The 10,908-nt window shown below is 38.0% G+C and overlaps 2 non-coding genes across 2 annotated transcripts; one reads left to right on the top strand and one right to left on the bottom strand.

Annotated features, from left to right (window-relative positions):
- Nucleotides 1-3,656: 3,656 nt before the first annotated feature.
- Nucleotides 3,657-3,764, top strand: LOC128286313 (small nucleolar RNA R71). The gene has a single exon (XR_008276856.1). It is a non-coding gene; the product is annotated as a small nucleolar RNA R71 (small nucleolar RNA).
- Nucleotides 3,765-10,042: 6,278 nt separating this feature from the next.
- On the bottom strand, nt 10,043-10,148 carry LOC128286030 (small nucleolar RNA R71). The gene has a single exon (XR_008276577.1). It is a non-coding gene; the product is annotated as a small nucleolar RNA R71 (small nucleolar RNA).
- Between the last annotated feature and the right edge of the window lie 760 nt (nt 10,149-10,908).

Raw genomic sequence — 10,908 nt, 5'->3', positions numbered from 1 at the left:
ATGGACGGAGAGCGGATGCATTGGAGTGGCTAGGATTGTAGGTGGCCCCACCTAGCACTAGTGCGTCCCAGTACCGTGAAGGAGAACGATGGATGTGGCGGTTGAGAGCATGTAAGTCATTCTCCTCCTTGAATTCCTCCATATATAAACCCAGCGTCATATCGAATTCTGGGATGCTGAGCTGGTGGAATAATCCACCTAGGCTAAATTGGACCGTGCCGGGATCATCGCAGTTCGTCATTACAGTCTGAAGATGGAACATTGAGCATAGTTCCATCGTGATCTCGAGGTATGTTGCCTCAATGATCCCAAAGAAGAGCTCCTAAGGGTCGGTGGTTAGGAGGGCCCAAATAGCTTTAGCCAACTGAAATTGTTCTACCGCAGCCCAGTCGATGTAGCGACCTACAATTAAAGGTCGGGCCCGAAGTATTTGGAATAGTTATTCTTGGGGCCCGATGGGGAACCTCAGGAAATGGTGACGAACTTTCGCGGTAGGACCAGAAGAAGATGATGCTCCTTTTTTTTTCTTTGAAGCAGGGATAGCGGCCTTTTTACCACGTGAAGATGGCATGGTAACTGCGATTAGAATCATAAAGTCATCTTAATGAGTGATCACAGTAAAACGACGACAAATTTTAAATAGAAATCATAATTTCAGGCCACAACTACTAAAACTAACTAAAATAATAAGCTCAATGGCATACTTTTGTGCCACTAGCATGGTGATATGAGTAAAAATGGTAAAGAATTTAATGAAAATATATAGACCATAAATTTAGCACATGACATGGGTTGTAATGGTAAATGACAAGAAGCAATTGAAAATTATGAATATTGATTTAGAAAAAGTGAATAAGGCATGAGAGTTTCAAAAAAATATGTCATGTGGAATGAATGATAACTAATCTAAAAGAAATGAAACTTGAATGATAACATGGTGTGAGATACATGAAGATTATAGCATTAAAAATGAATGGAGTTAAAGAGAAAAGAGTGAACAAACGCTAAAGAATGAAAGAATAATCGTCAGGAATGAAGTTGGAAGCGGCGCACGGGCGTGGCAAGGAGGCCGTGTGGACTTGCAGCAGTTAGGGATAGGGTTTTTGAGTGGGGAAGATAATGAATAGTGCAGAGTATTTATAGATTTTAGGGCACACGGCCAGGTAACATGCCCGTGTTCCCCAATTTCAGCCCGTGTGATTCTCGAATTTTGAATTTGGGCACGTCTGACATTTAGTACACGCCCGTGTTCCTTGGGCGTGTGGGTGTACACGGCCGCACTGCACGGTCGTGATTGGCATTGTTCGCTTCTCCCACGCCCATGTATGTAGACCCACGCCTGTGTCAATCTAATAGGTTCGACCACTGGTGCTAGACATGGGCATGTCATGAGCCCGTGCTGTTTTAACAGGTTCACCCATGGTTCTTCCACACGGCCATGTCGCACGGCTGTGGTGTTTTATCGTAGCCCGTGTTTTGGAAAATCGTTGCCCTATTTTCTCACGGCCCTAAGCATGCCCATGCTCTTGGCTGCGTCTCTGTGGAAAACCTGTATTAAAATGATCCGTTAGTAAGTTAGGTGTTGAAGACTAAATTTTAAACAAATTAATACAGTTAGTGCTCGGGTTGCCTCCAGAGAAGAGATTATTTATAGTCTAAGCTCGACTTACCTCTCCGTTGAATGATCATGATGGTTTGAGGAGTTTATACTCCTCATTCCTGCTGTTAATCTCATCAAAATAAGGTTTTAAATGTGTGTTGTTTTCCTGAAAAGTGTCGAACTTGGGATGACTCACCTCGACTGTACCGAATGGGAAAATGTTGAGTACTGTAAGAGGGATTTCTTTATTCGGTGTGGTAGTGACAATGCGGGGATCTGTGGCATCTAATAAGACCCTATCTCCAACCTTAAGTTGATTTGAAAAGGTATTGAGCCCGTCCTGGCGTAGTTTTGGTTTATCGTGTGTTCTCTGTTTATGCGTCTGCCATTCATCTATCTCCCCAATTTGTAACCTTCGATCTTCACGAACAGGTCCTCTACTATTGCTTGAGAATGACTCATGTGCTTCCTTCAGACTCATTTCCTACAAGTAGGTTGTACCATATTTTCAGTTTTAGTAGAATGGGTTAAACGATCACCTTCAATTTTTGATGTGTTGCCAGAATTGCGAGCTTGAAGAGTGATTGTTTTGTCTCCCACACGGAGTGTGAGTTCACCTATGCCAACATCAATAATCATTTTAGCAGTTGCTAAAAAGGGCCTTCCTAGAATTAAAGGAGTGTTGCTATCCTCCTTTATGTCTAGAACAATAAAGTCAACGGGAAATATAAATTTAGTGGTTTTAACTAGCACATCTTCAATAATACCCCTAGGGAATCTTATAGTTTTATATGCTAATTGGATGCTCATCCTAGTCTATTTGGGTTTCTCGAGACGTAGTTGCTTAAATATTTTGTAAGGCATGACATTGATGCTAGCCCTTAAATCAGCTAATGCATTATTAACATCTAAACTACCAATTAAGCAAGGAATCATAAAACTCCCTGGATCTTTAGGTTTTTTTGGGTAGTTTATTCTAGATAATAGCTGAGCAAACTACGTTTAGCTCCACAGGCGATGCCTCGTCCAACTTCTACTTATTTGCTAAAAGCTACTTTATAAATTTCATTGTGTTTGGCATCTGCGATAGGGCTTCAATAAACGGTAAGTTAATGTGTAATTCTTTTAAGAGTTTAAGGAATTTACCAAATTGTTCATCTGAGCGGTCTTTCCTTGTCGCGTTGGGGTATGGCACACGAGGTTTATATTTGACATTCACTAATTTGTTTTTATTATAACCTACCTCACCTTGACCTCTGTTTACCATAGTTTCTTGCCTCGGTTCTGGCTCAGGCTCAACGAATCCTTCTTCATCTTGAAAATTAATCGCGTTGAGTTGTTCCCTTGGGTTGGGTTTAGTATTACTTGACAAGCTACCTTGTGGTCGTTCGGAGATTAGTTTGGAAAACTGGCCTATCTGAGTTTTGAGCCCTTGGATTGATGCTTGTTGATTTTTAAGTGCTATTTTGGTGTTCTAAAAATGGGTTTCTGACACCGAGATAAACTTTGTGAGCATCTCTTCAAGGTTTGTCTTCTTCTCTTGTTGGTAGGGTGGTTGTTGGTAGCCTGGAGGTGGTCTCTAATTTCCTTGACCTCCCTATGAGAAATTTGTGTGGTTCCTCCAACCTGCAGTATAAGTGTTACTATATGGATTATTTTGAGATCGAGGATTACTACCCATGTAATTTAACTGCTCGTTATCCATGTTGTGGCCATAAAGTTGGTATTCCAAACGGCTTGTTCAGCCTCCCTTGCTTCGCACTGCTTTACTGGGTAAACCTGAGTAGAACCAAGTAAACCATCAATCTTTTTATTTAAAAGTTCTACCTGGTTTGATAGCATAGTAACCGAATCAACGTTATAAACACCAGCTGTTTTTGTTGGCTTTGTCCTCATGACTTGCCACTGATAGTTATTCAGTGTCATCTCCTCTATAAACTCATAAGCATCTTCAGGTGTTTTAATATTGATGGTTCCGCCAGCAGTTGCGTCAAACATTTGCCATGTTGAAGGACTCAGGCCATTATGGAACGTTTGAACCTGTAGCCAAAGTGGTAACCCATGGTGAGGGCACCTTCTCAGTAAGTCCTTGTATCTCTCCCATGCATCGTAAAGGGTTTCTAAGTCCATTTGCACCAAACAAAGAGATATCATTACGTAATTTGGCCATTTTAGCCGGCGGGAAATATTTTAATAGAAATTTTTCAGTCATTTGTTCCCAAGTAGTGATTGACCCTCGTGGTCATGAGTTCAACCACTGTTTAGCTTTGTTCCTCAATGAAAAGGGAAAAAACCGAAGACGTATGGCATCATCAGAAATGCCATTGATTTTAAATGTATCGCATAGTTCCAAAACATTTGCTAAGTGAGCGACCATCAAACTGAACAAACTGTTGTATCATTTGAATTGTGTTAGGTTTTAGTTCAAAAGTATTTGCAGCTATAGCAGGTCTAACTATGCTCGATTCAATTCCTGTTAAAGAAGGTTTAGCATAATCATACATAGTGCATGGAGCATGATTATGATTAACTGCAATTACAGGAGGTAGCTGATTGTCTTGGTTTTCAGCCATCTCTTTGGTTGGGGGTTGAGTATCGTCCTCTTGCTCGTTCTTTGTGTATCTTAGGTTTCGCCTTATTTCTCTTTGGTTTCTGTGAACTGTATGATCGATTTCTTAGTCAAAAAGTAGTGGTCCTGACGGGTTTATTCTAGTCATAAACTATAAAAACCTGCCAAGAGAAAGAAAAAATAAATTAATAAATAAAAAATTAAATTACAAGAAAAATAAATGGCTATAGTAATAAAAATTGAGCGTTCCTAATATCTTAGTTCCCCGGCAACAGCGCCAAAAACTTGATCGTGTTATTTCGTGATAGGTTTTAAATATTTATAATTAATCGTTCTTGAAACTAACTATTATCGCGATGTAGGCAAGTGTACCTATCGAACAGTAGTATAGTTTTAGCAAGACCGGATTGCCGAACCCAAATGAACTAAAAGTACTAGTAATGACTGTCTTTTTATTATCTAATCGAAGAATAAGGGGGTTTTGTTTTAACTAACTAATTAACTAATCTAAGAATTCACAGTGAATGGAATTGGGGAATTGCTTTTAGGAAAATCGATTGAATTAAGACAATACCTAAGGAAAAAATCCACCTAGACTGTACTTGTTATTCTGGCTCCGAATCAAATGATTTATTCATTTAACTTGTTCCATGGAGATCCCTAAGTTATGTTATTATCCCTATTAAAGACTAATAACGTCTAATCCCTAGATTGAATAATTGAGACTTTTCTCTAATTATTACCCTAGGGTTGCATTAACTCGATCTATGGATCCCCTTATTAGGTTTCACCCTAATCCGGTAAAATCTTGTTACCCTATGTCTAGGCACGCACACAACTCCACTTAATTATCATAAAAGTACTCTTAGACAGGGTTTATTCCTCCTCTAAATAAGAGCTTATCTTGAATCAGTATCCTGGGATATCAAAACAAGAATTAAGAACACATAATTATGAATAAGTTAAATATTTATCATACAATTCAGAAAATAATAACAAGATTCGTCTTATGTTTCATTCCCCTTAGGTATTTATGGATTTTAGTTCATAAGTAAATAAGAAAACATCTCAGAATAATAAAGAATACAAAACATAAAGAAAACCCAAAACTCCTGAAGGGGAAATTGAGGAGAGATCTTCAATCTTGATGATGGATCCAGCTTCTGAGATGGATCAATCAGCTTCCTTGGAGTAATTTCTTACTCCCTCCCTGTGTGTTCCTCTTTCTTCCTCCTCTAGGGTGTATTTATAGGCTTTGGAATGCCTAAGAGCCCTCAAGATTAGCCTTTTCCTAATTGGACTCAACTTAGGCTCGGTAGGGACACGTCCGTGTGACATGCCCTTGTGATACGCCCGTGTGAATCGTGCTTCGAATCTGCCAAATTGACACAGTTGTGTGGTTTGCCCATGTGAGGAAGTCCAGGTCGTGTTGACTTCGTACTTTGGCCCATTTTCTCCGTTTTTGGTCCATTTCTAGTTCCTTTCGCTCTCCTATGCTCTCCTAATTATAAAACATGAAATTAAAGCATTAGGAGCATCGAATTCACCAATTCTAAGGGAAAATCATCCATAAAATGCGTTAAACATGGGGTAAAATATGTATAAATTACGATTTTTCAAACAACTTGGTCTTGGGGACCCTAAACCCACTAGGATGAGTATTCAACTAGCTGATAGATCTGTTAAATACCCTAAGGGTATTATAGAAGACATACATGTAAAAGTAGATAAATTTATATTCCCTGTTGACTTCGTTGTGCTTGATATGGATGAAGATAATGAAGTGCCTTTAATCTTAGGGCGTCCATTTTTAGTCGCTGCTAAGGCTGTTGTTGATGTGGGTGATGGTAAAATGGTACTTAGAGTAGGTGACGAAGAAATCATTTTTAAAATTTATGATGGCATGAGATTTTCTAGGGAACAGGATGACTCATGTTATTTTATTGACTCTATTGATCATGCTGCTCAAGATTCTTTTCAGGAAATCATACATAAGGACATTCTGGAACTGTGCCATGCCCAAAGAGAGGAGATGATGATGATGATTTCGAGACAGGGAAAATAAAAGCTAAACTGAACTTCAATGAATCTTCCCAAAGACAAGCAGAATATGAGGACATTAAAGGGAACGATGATTTTAAGCAAAAACCCTCTATTAAAGAACATCCGAAACTGGAACTCAAAGAATTACCAAATCACTTGGAATACGCATTCCTTGGAAATAATTCTACATTACCAGTTATTAGTGCATCTAACTTGCAACCCAAGGAGAAAGAGGAATTAATCCAAGTATTAAAAGAACATAAAAAAGCCATAGCTTGGAAAATTTCTAACATTAAAGGGATCAGCCCTTCTTTTTGGACCCATAAAATTTTAATGGAAGATGAATATAAACCATGTGTGCAAGCTCAAAGACGACTGAACCCCAACATGAAGGAAGTTGTTAAAGCCAAGGTAATTAAACTTTTAGATGCTGGAATTATTTATCCTATTTCTGACAGTTTTTGGGTAAGTCCACTGCAGGTTCTTCCTAAAAAAAGAGGCATGACTGTGGTAGCCAATGAGAAGAATGAACTAATTCCAACTAGGATAGTCATAGGTTGGAGAGTTTGCATTGACTATAGGAAGCTAAATGATTCCATGAGAAAAGATCACTTCCCCTTTCCATTCATTGACCAAATGTTGGAAAGACTATCAGGGCACATGTACTACTGCTTCTTAGATGGACTATCTAGCTATTTTCAAATCCCAATAGCTCCTGAAGATTAGGAAAAAATGACATTCACATGTCCATACGGTACATTTGCTTATCGAAGAATGCCTTTTGGATTATGTAATGCTCCTGCTACGTTCTAGCACTGCATGATGGCCATCTTTGACAAACTCGTAGAAGATATCATAGAGGTATTTTTGGATGATTTCTCGGTATTCGGTAACTCTTTCCATCTTTGCCTTAAAAATTTAAAACAAGTTATAATAAGATGTGAGGAAACGAAGCCTTGTACTTAACTAGGAAAAATGTCACTTTATGGTTCTAGAAGGTATTGTGCTAGGACATAAAATTTCTAGTAAAGGGATTGAGGCTGATAAATTTGAAGTCGAAATCATTGAAAAATTACCTCCTCCTAGTTCGGTTAAGGCTATTAGAAGTTTTTTAGGACATGCTAGGTTTTATAGAAGATTTATTAAAAATTTTTCTAAAATAGCTAAGCCTTTAACCAAATTACTAGAAAAAGATATGCTCTTTAATTTTGATCAGGAATGTTTAGAAGCATTTCATACTCTAAAGGATAAATTGATTAATTCTCCAATTATAATAGCACCTGATTGGAATTTACCTTTTGAACTAATGTGTGATGCGAGTGACTTTGTAGTAGGTGCAGTTTTGGGACAGTGAAGGGACAAGCACTTTCAACCTATTTATTTTGCTAGCAAAACTTTGACAGCCGCACAGGAGAACTATACCACAACGGAGAAAGAATTGTTATTTGTTGTTTTTGCATTCGATAAATTTAGGCCATATCTAATATTGTCTAAAGTTGTCATTTATACTAACCATTCTGCCCTTCGCTACCTGTTAACTAAGACTGATCCAAAACCCCAACTCATTCGATGGATTTTGTTATTGTAGAAATTCGACTTGGAAATTCAAGATAAGAAAGGAGCAGAAAAACTCGCAGTTGACCATTTATCAAGGCTTGACAATTCAAGTATTGATAAACGTAAAATTATACATATTTTTACTCCAAATACCTAGCATATTTATGGATGTTTATTACTAGATTTGTGGATTTTGGTGCTCTTAATCTGGTTATTTCATGTTTTGTACTCAGGAGAGCACCAAGAGTCAAAAGGAGCCAAAAACGAGCCAAAAAGGGACAAAACGAACCAAATCGAGAAGATGGCATGGCCTAAGCGTTGCCACACGGGCTGCTCACATGCCCGTGTCTTTCGAGGGTATTGACCAAGGCCCTCACGATTCACATGGCTTGGCCATTGACCCACACGGCCTGGCTATTGACCCATATGGCCGTGTGCAATTTAACAAATCGAACACGGCCTGGCAATCACGTCACACGGCCGTGGCACACAAGAGTGTCCCTTTTTTCAAAGAGTTGTATTTTACATGGAAAAGGATACCTAGGGAGGAAGAAAGCCAATCCAAAGCCTATATAAACACCATAAGTATGACTTAGAAGGGACCCCCTCTTCTAGAACTTTTCTAGAGTATAGAACCACACGCGTGGAATTACTTGAACGAAGTCAGATGATCCATCCCAAAAGCCGGAGCTACTTCAAGACTGAAGATCTCTCTCAGAATTCCTTTAGGGGCTTTAGTTTTTTCTTTATGTTTTGTTATTTTCATACTTTTGAGATGTACTCTTATTTTATTATGAACTAAACCCCTTAGATACCTAAGGGGGTTGAAACCTATGATGGATCTTGTTATTATTATCTGAACTGTATGATAAATACTTGATTTGTTCTTAATTATGTGTTCTCAATGCTTGAGTTAATATTTCGAGTATTGATTCATGATTTGATGTGCTTATGCAGAGGAGCAAATGTCCCTGTCTAAGAGTAGATTTCGCATAATTAAATGGAGTTGATTGAACGCTTAGAAATAGGGTTACAAGATTTTGCCAGATTAGGGTGAAACGTAATATGGGAGTTCATAGATTGATTTACTGCTTCCCTAGGAGTTTTAATTAAGAAAGAGATTTCAATTAATTCAACTAAGGGTTAGACGTTATTAGTCTCGAAAGAGATAATAATATAGGTTAGGGACTCTCACGGATCAAGTCAAGTGAATAAATTGTCTGGTTGAGAGTCAGATAACAAGTGAAATCTGGGTGGATTCCTCTTTGGGTGTCATCTTTATCAATTACTTTTTTTCAAGTCTTTTTCCAAATTTTCTCTTTGCTTTAGTAATTAGTTAATTAATTGAGTTAATTAGTTTAATAAACAACCCCTCTTTATTTCTAGGTTAAATAATAAAAAGATAGTTAGTACTAGTACTTTTGGTTCCCTTGGGTACGATATCCCGGTCTTGTCATTACTATACTATTGTTCGATAGGTGCGCTTGCCTTTTCGTTGTGATAATAGTTAGTCTAGGTTTGATCTTCATTATAAATATTGATTACTTGTTATGAATCACGCGATCAAGTTTTTGGCGCCGTTCCAGGGAACTAAAATATTAGGAACGCTCAATTTTTATTACTTTAGCCATTTATTTTTTTCTTACAATTTAATTATTACTAATTAATTTACTTTTTCTTTCTCTTGGCAGGTTTTCCTAGTTTAAGACTAGAAGAAACCCGTCAGGACCATTACTTTTTAACGAAGAAATTGATCGTACAGTTCGTAGAAACCAAAGAGAAATAAGACGAAGCTTAAGATACACAGAGAACGAAAAAGAAGACGATACTCAACCTCCAACTGAAGAGATGACTGAAAACCAAGGCAATCAGCTACCTCCTGCAATTGCGGCTAATCAAAATCCTGCTCCACGCACTATGTATGACTATGCTAAACCTTCTTTAACAGGAACTGAATCTAGTTAGACCTGCTATAGTTGCAAATACTTTTGATCTGCAACCCAACACAATTCAAATGATACAGCAATTTGTTCAGTTTGATGGTTTGCAGGATGAAGATCCCAACGCTCACTTAGTAAACTTTCTGGAATTTTGCAATACATTTAAAATCAATGGCATTTCTGATGATGTCATTCGTCTTCGGTTCTTTCCTTTTTCATTGAGGAACAAAGCTAAATAGTGGTTGAACTCGTTACCACGAGGGTCAATTACTACTTAGGAACAAATGACAGAAAAATTTCTACTAAAATACTTTCCGCCGGCTAAAACGGCTAAATTACATAATGATATCTCTTCTTTTGTGCAGATGGATTTAGAAACACTTTACGATGCATGGGAGAGATACAAGGACTTACTAAGAAGGTGCCCTCACCATGGGTTATCGCTTTGGCTTCAAGTACAAACATTCCACAATGGTCTGAATCCCTCGACTCGGCAAATGGTTGATGCGGCTGCTGGTGGAACCATCAACAATAAAACCCCAGAAGATGCCTATGAGTTTATATAAGAGATGTCACTAAATAACTATCAGTGGCAAGTACTGAGGACTAAGCCAACAAAAACGACCAGCATTTATAACGTCGACTCAGTTACTATGCTGTCAAATCAGGTAAAACTTCTCAATAAAAAGATTGATGGTTTACTTGTTTCTGCGCAGGTACATCCAGTAATGAGGTGTGACTCAAGTGGAGGGTGTGACACCCCTAATGTGACCCTAGTCGGAAAGTGGTTTCGGGACCACAAAACCGAGTCATAAAAATAATTAACCGTCATATTTGATGCTTATTATATATATATATATGCATGTGTGAAAATTTCATGTTTGAATTTTGTTAATTGTAAGGGAATTTTATTAAATAGGACTTGTGTGAGAAAATTTAGAAATGTGCTAGGCAAATGTTATAGTGGCCTATTGATGCATGTTAGAAAATGCTTGTCCTTGCATGTCAAATTACCCAAAACTTTAGGTAATGGCCGGCCATGCCATGGGTTAAAGCATATTATAAACATTTTGTGTTAATGTTTTATGTTAGAAATAATAAAATAAAAAGGTTAGTAATAAAGTAATGAAAAGGGAGGGGTAATGAAAACAAAGTTGTCTCATCCATGCTCCCCCATTGCCGTGACTTGAGGAAGGAAG

Source organism: Gossypium arboreum, chromosome 12 (assembly GCF_025698485.1).
Source record: "Gossypium arboreum isolate Shixiya-1 chromosome 12, ASM2569848v2, whole genome shotgun sequence".
NCBI classification, from domain to species: Eukaryota; Viridiplantae; Streptophyta; class Magnoliopsida; order Malvales; family Malvaceae; genus Gossypium; species Gossypium arboreum.
This window is presented reverse-complemented; position numbering and strand designations above follow the sequence as displayed.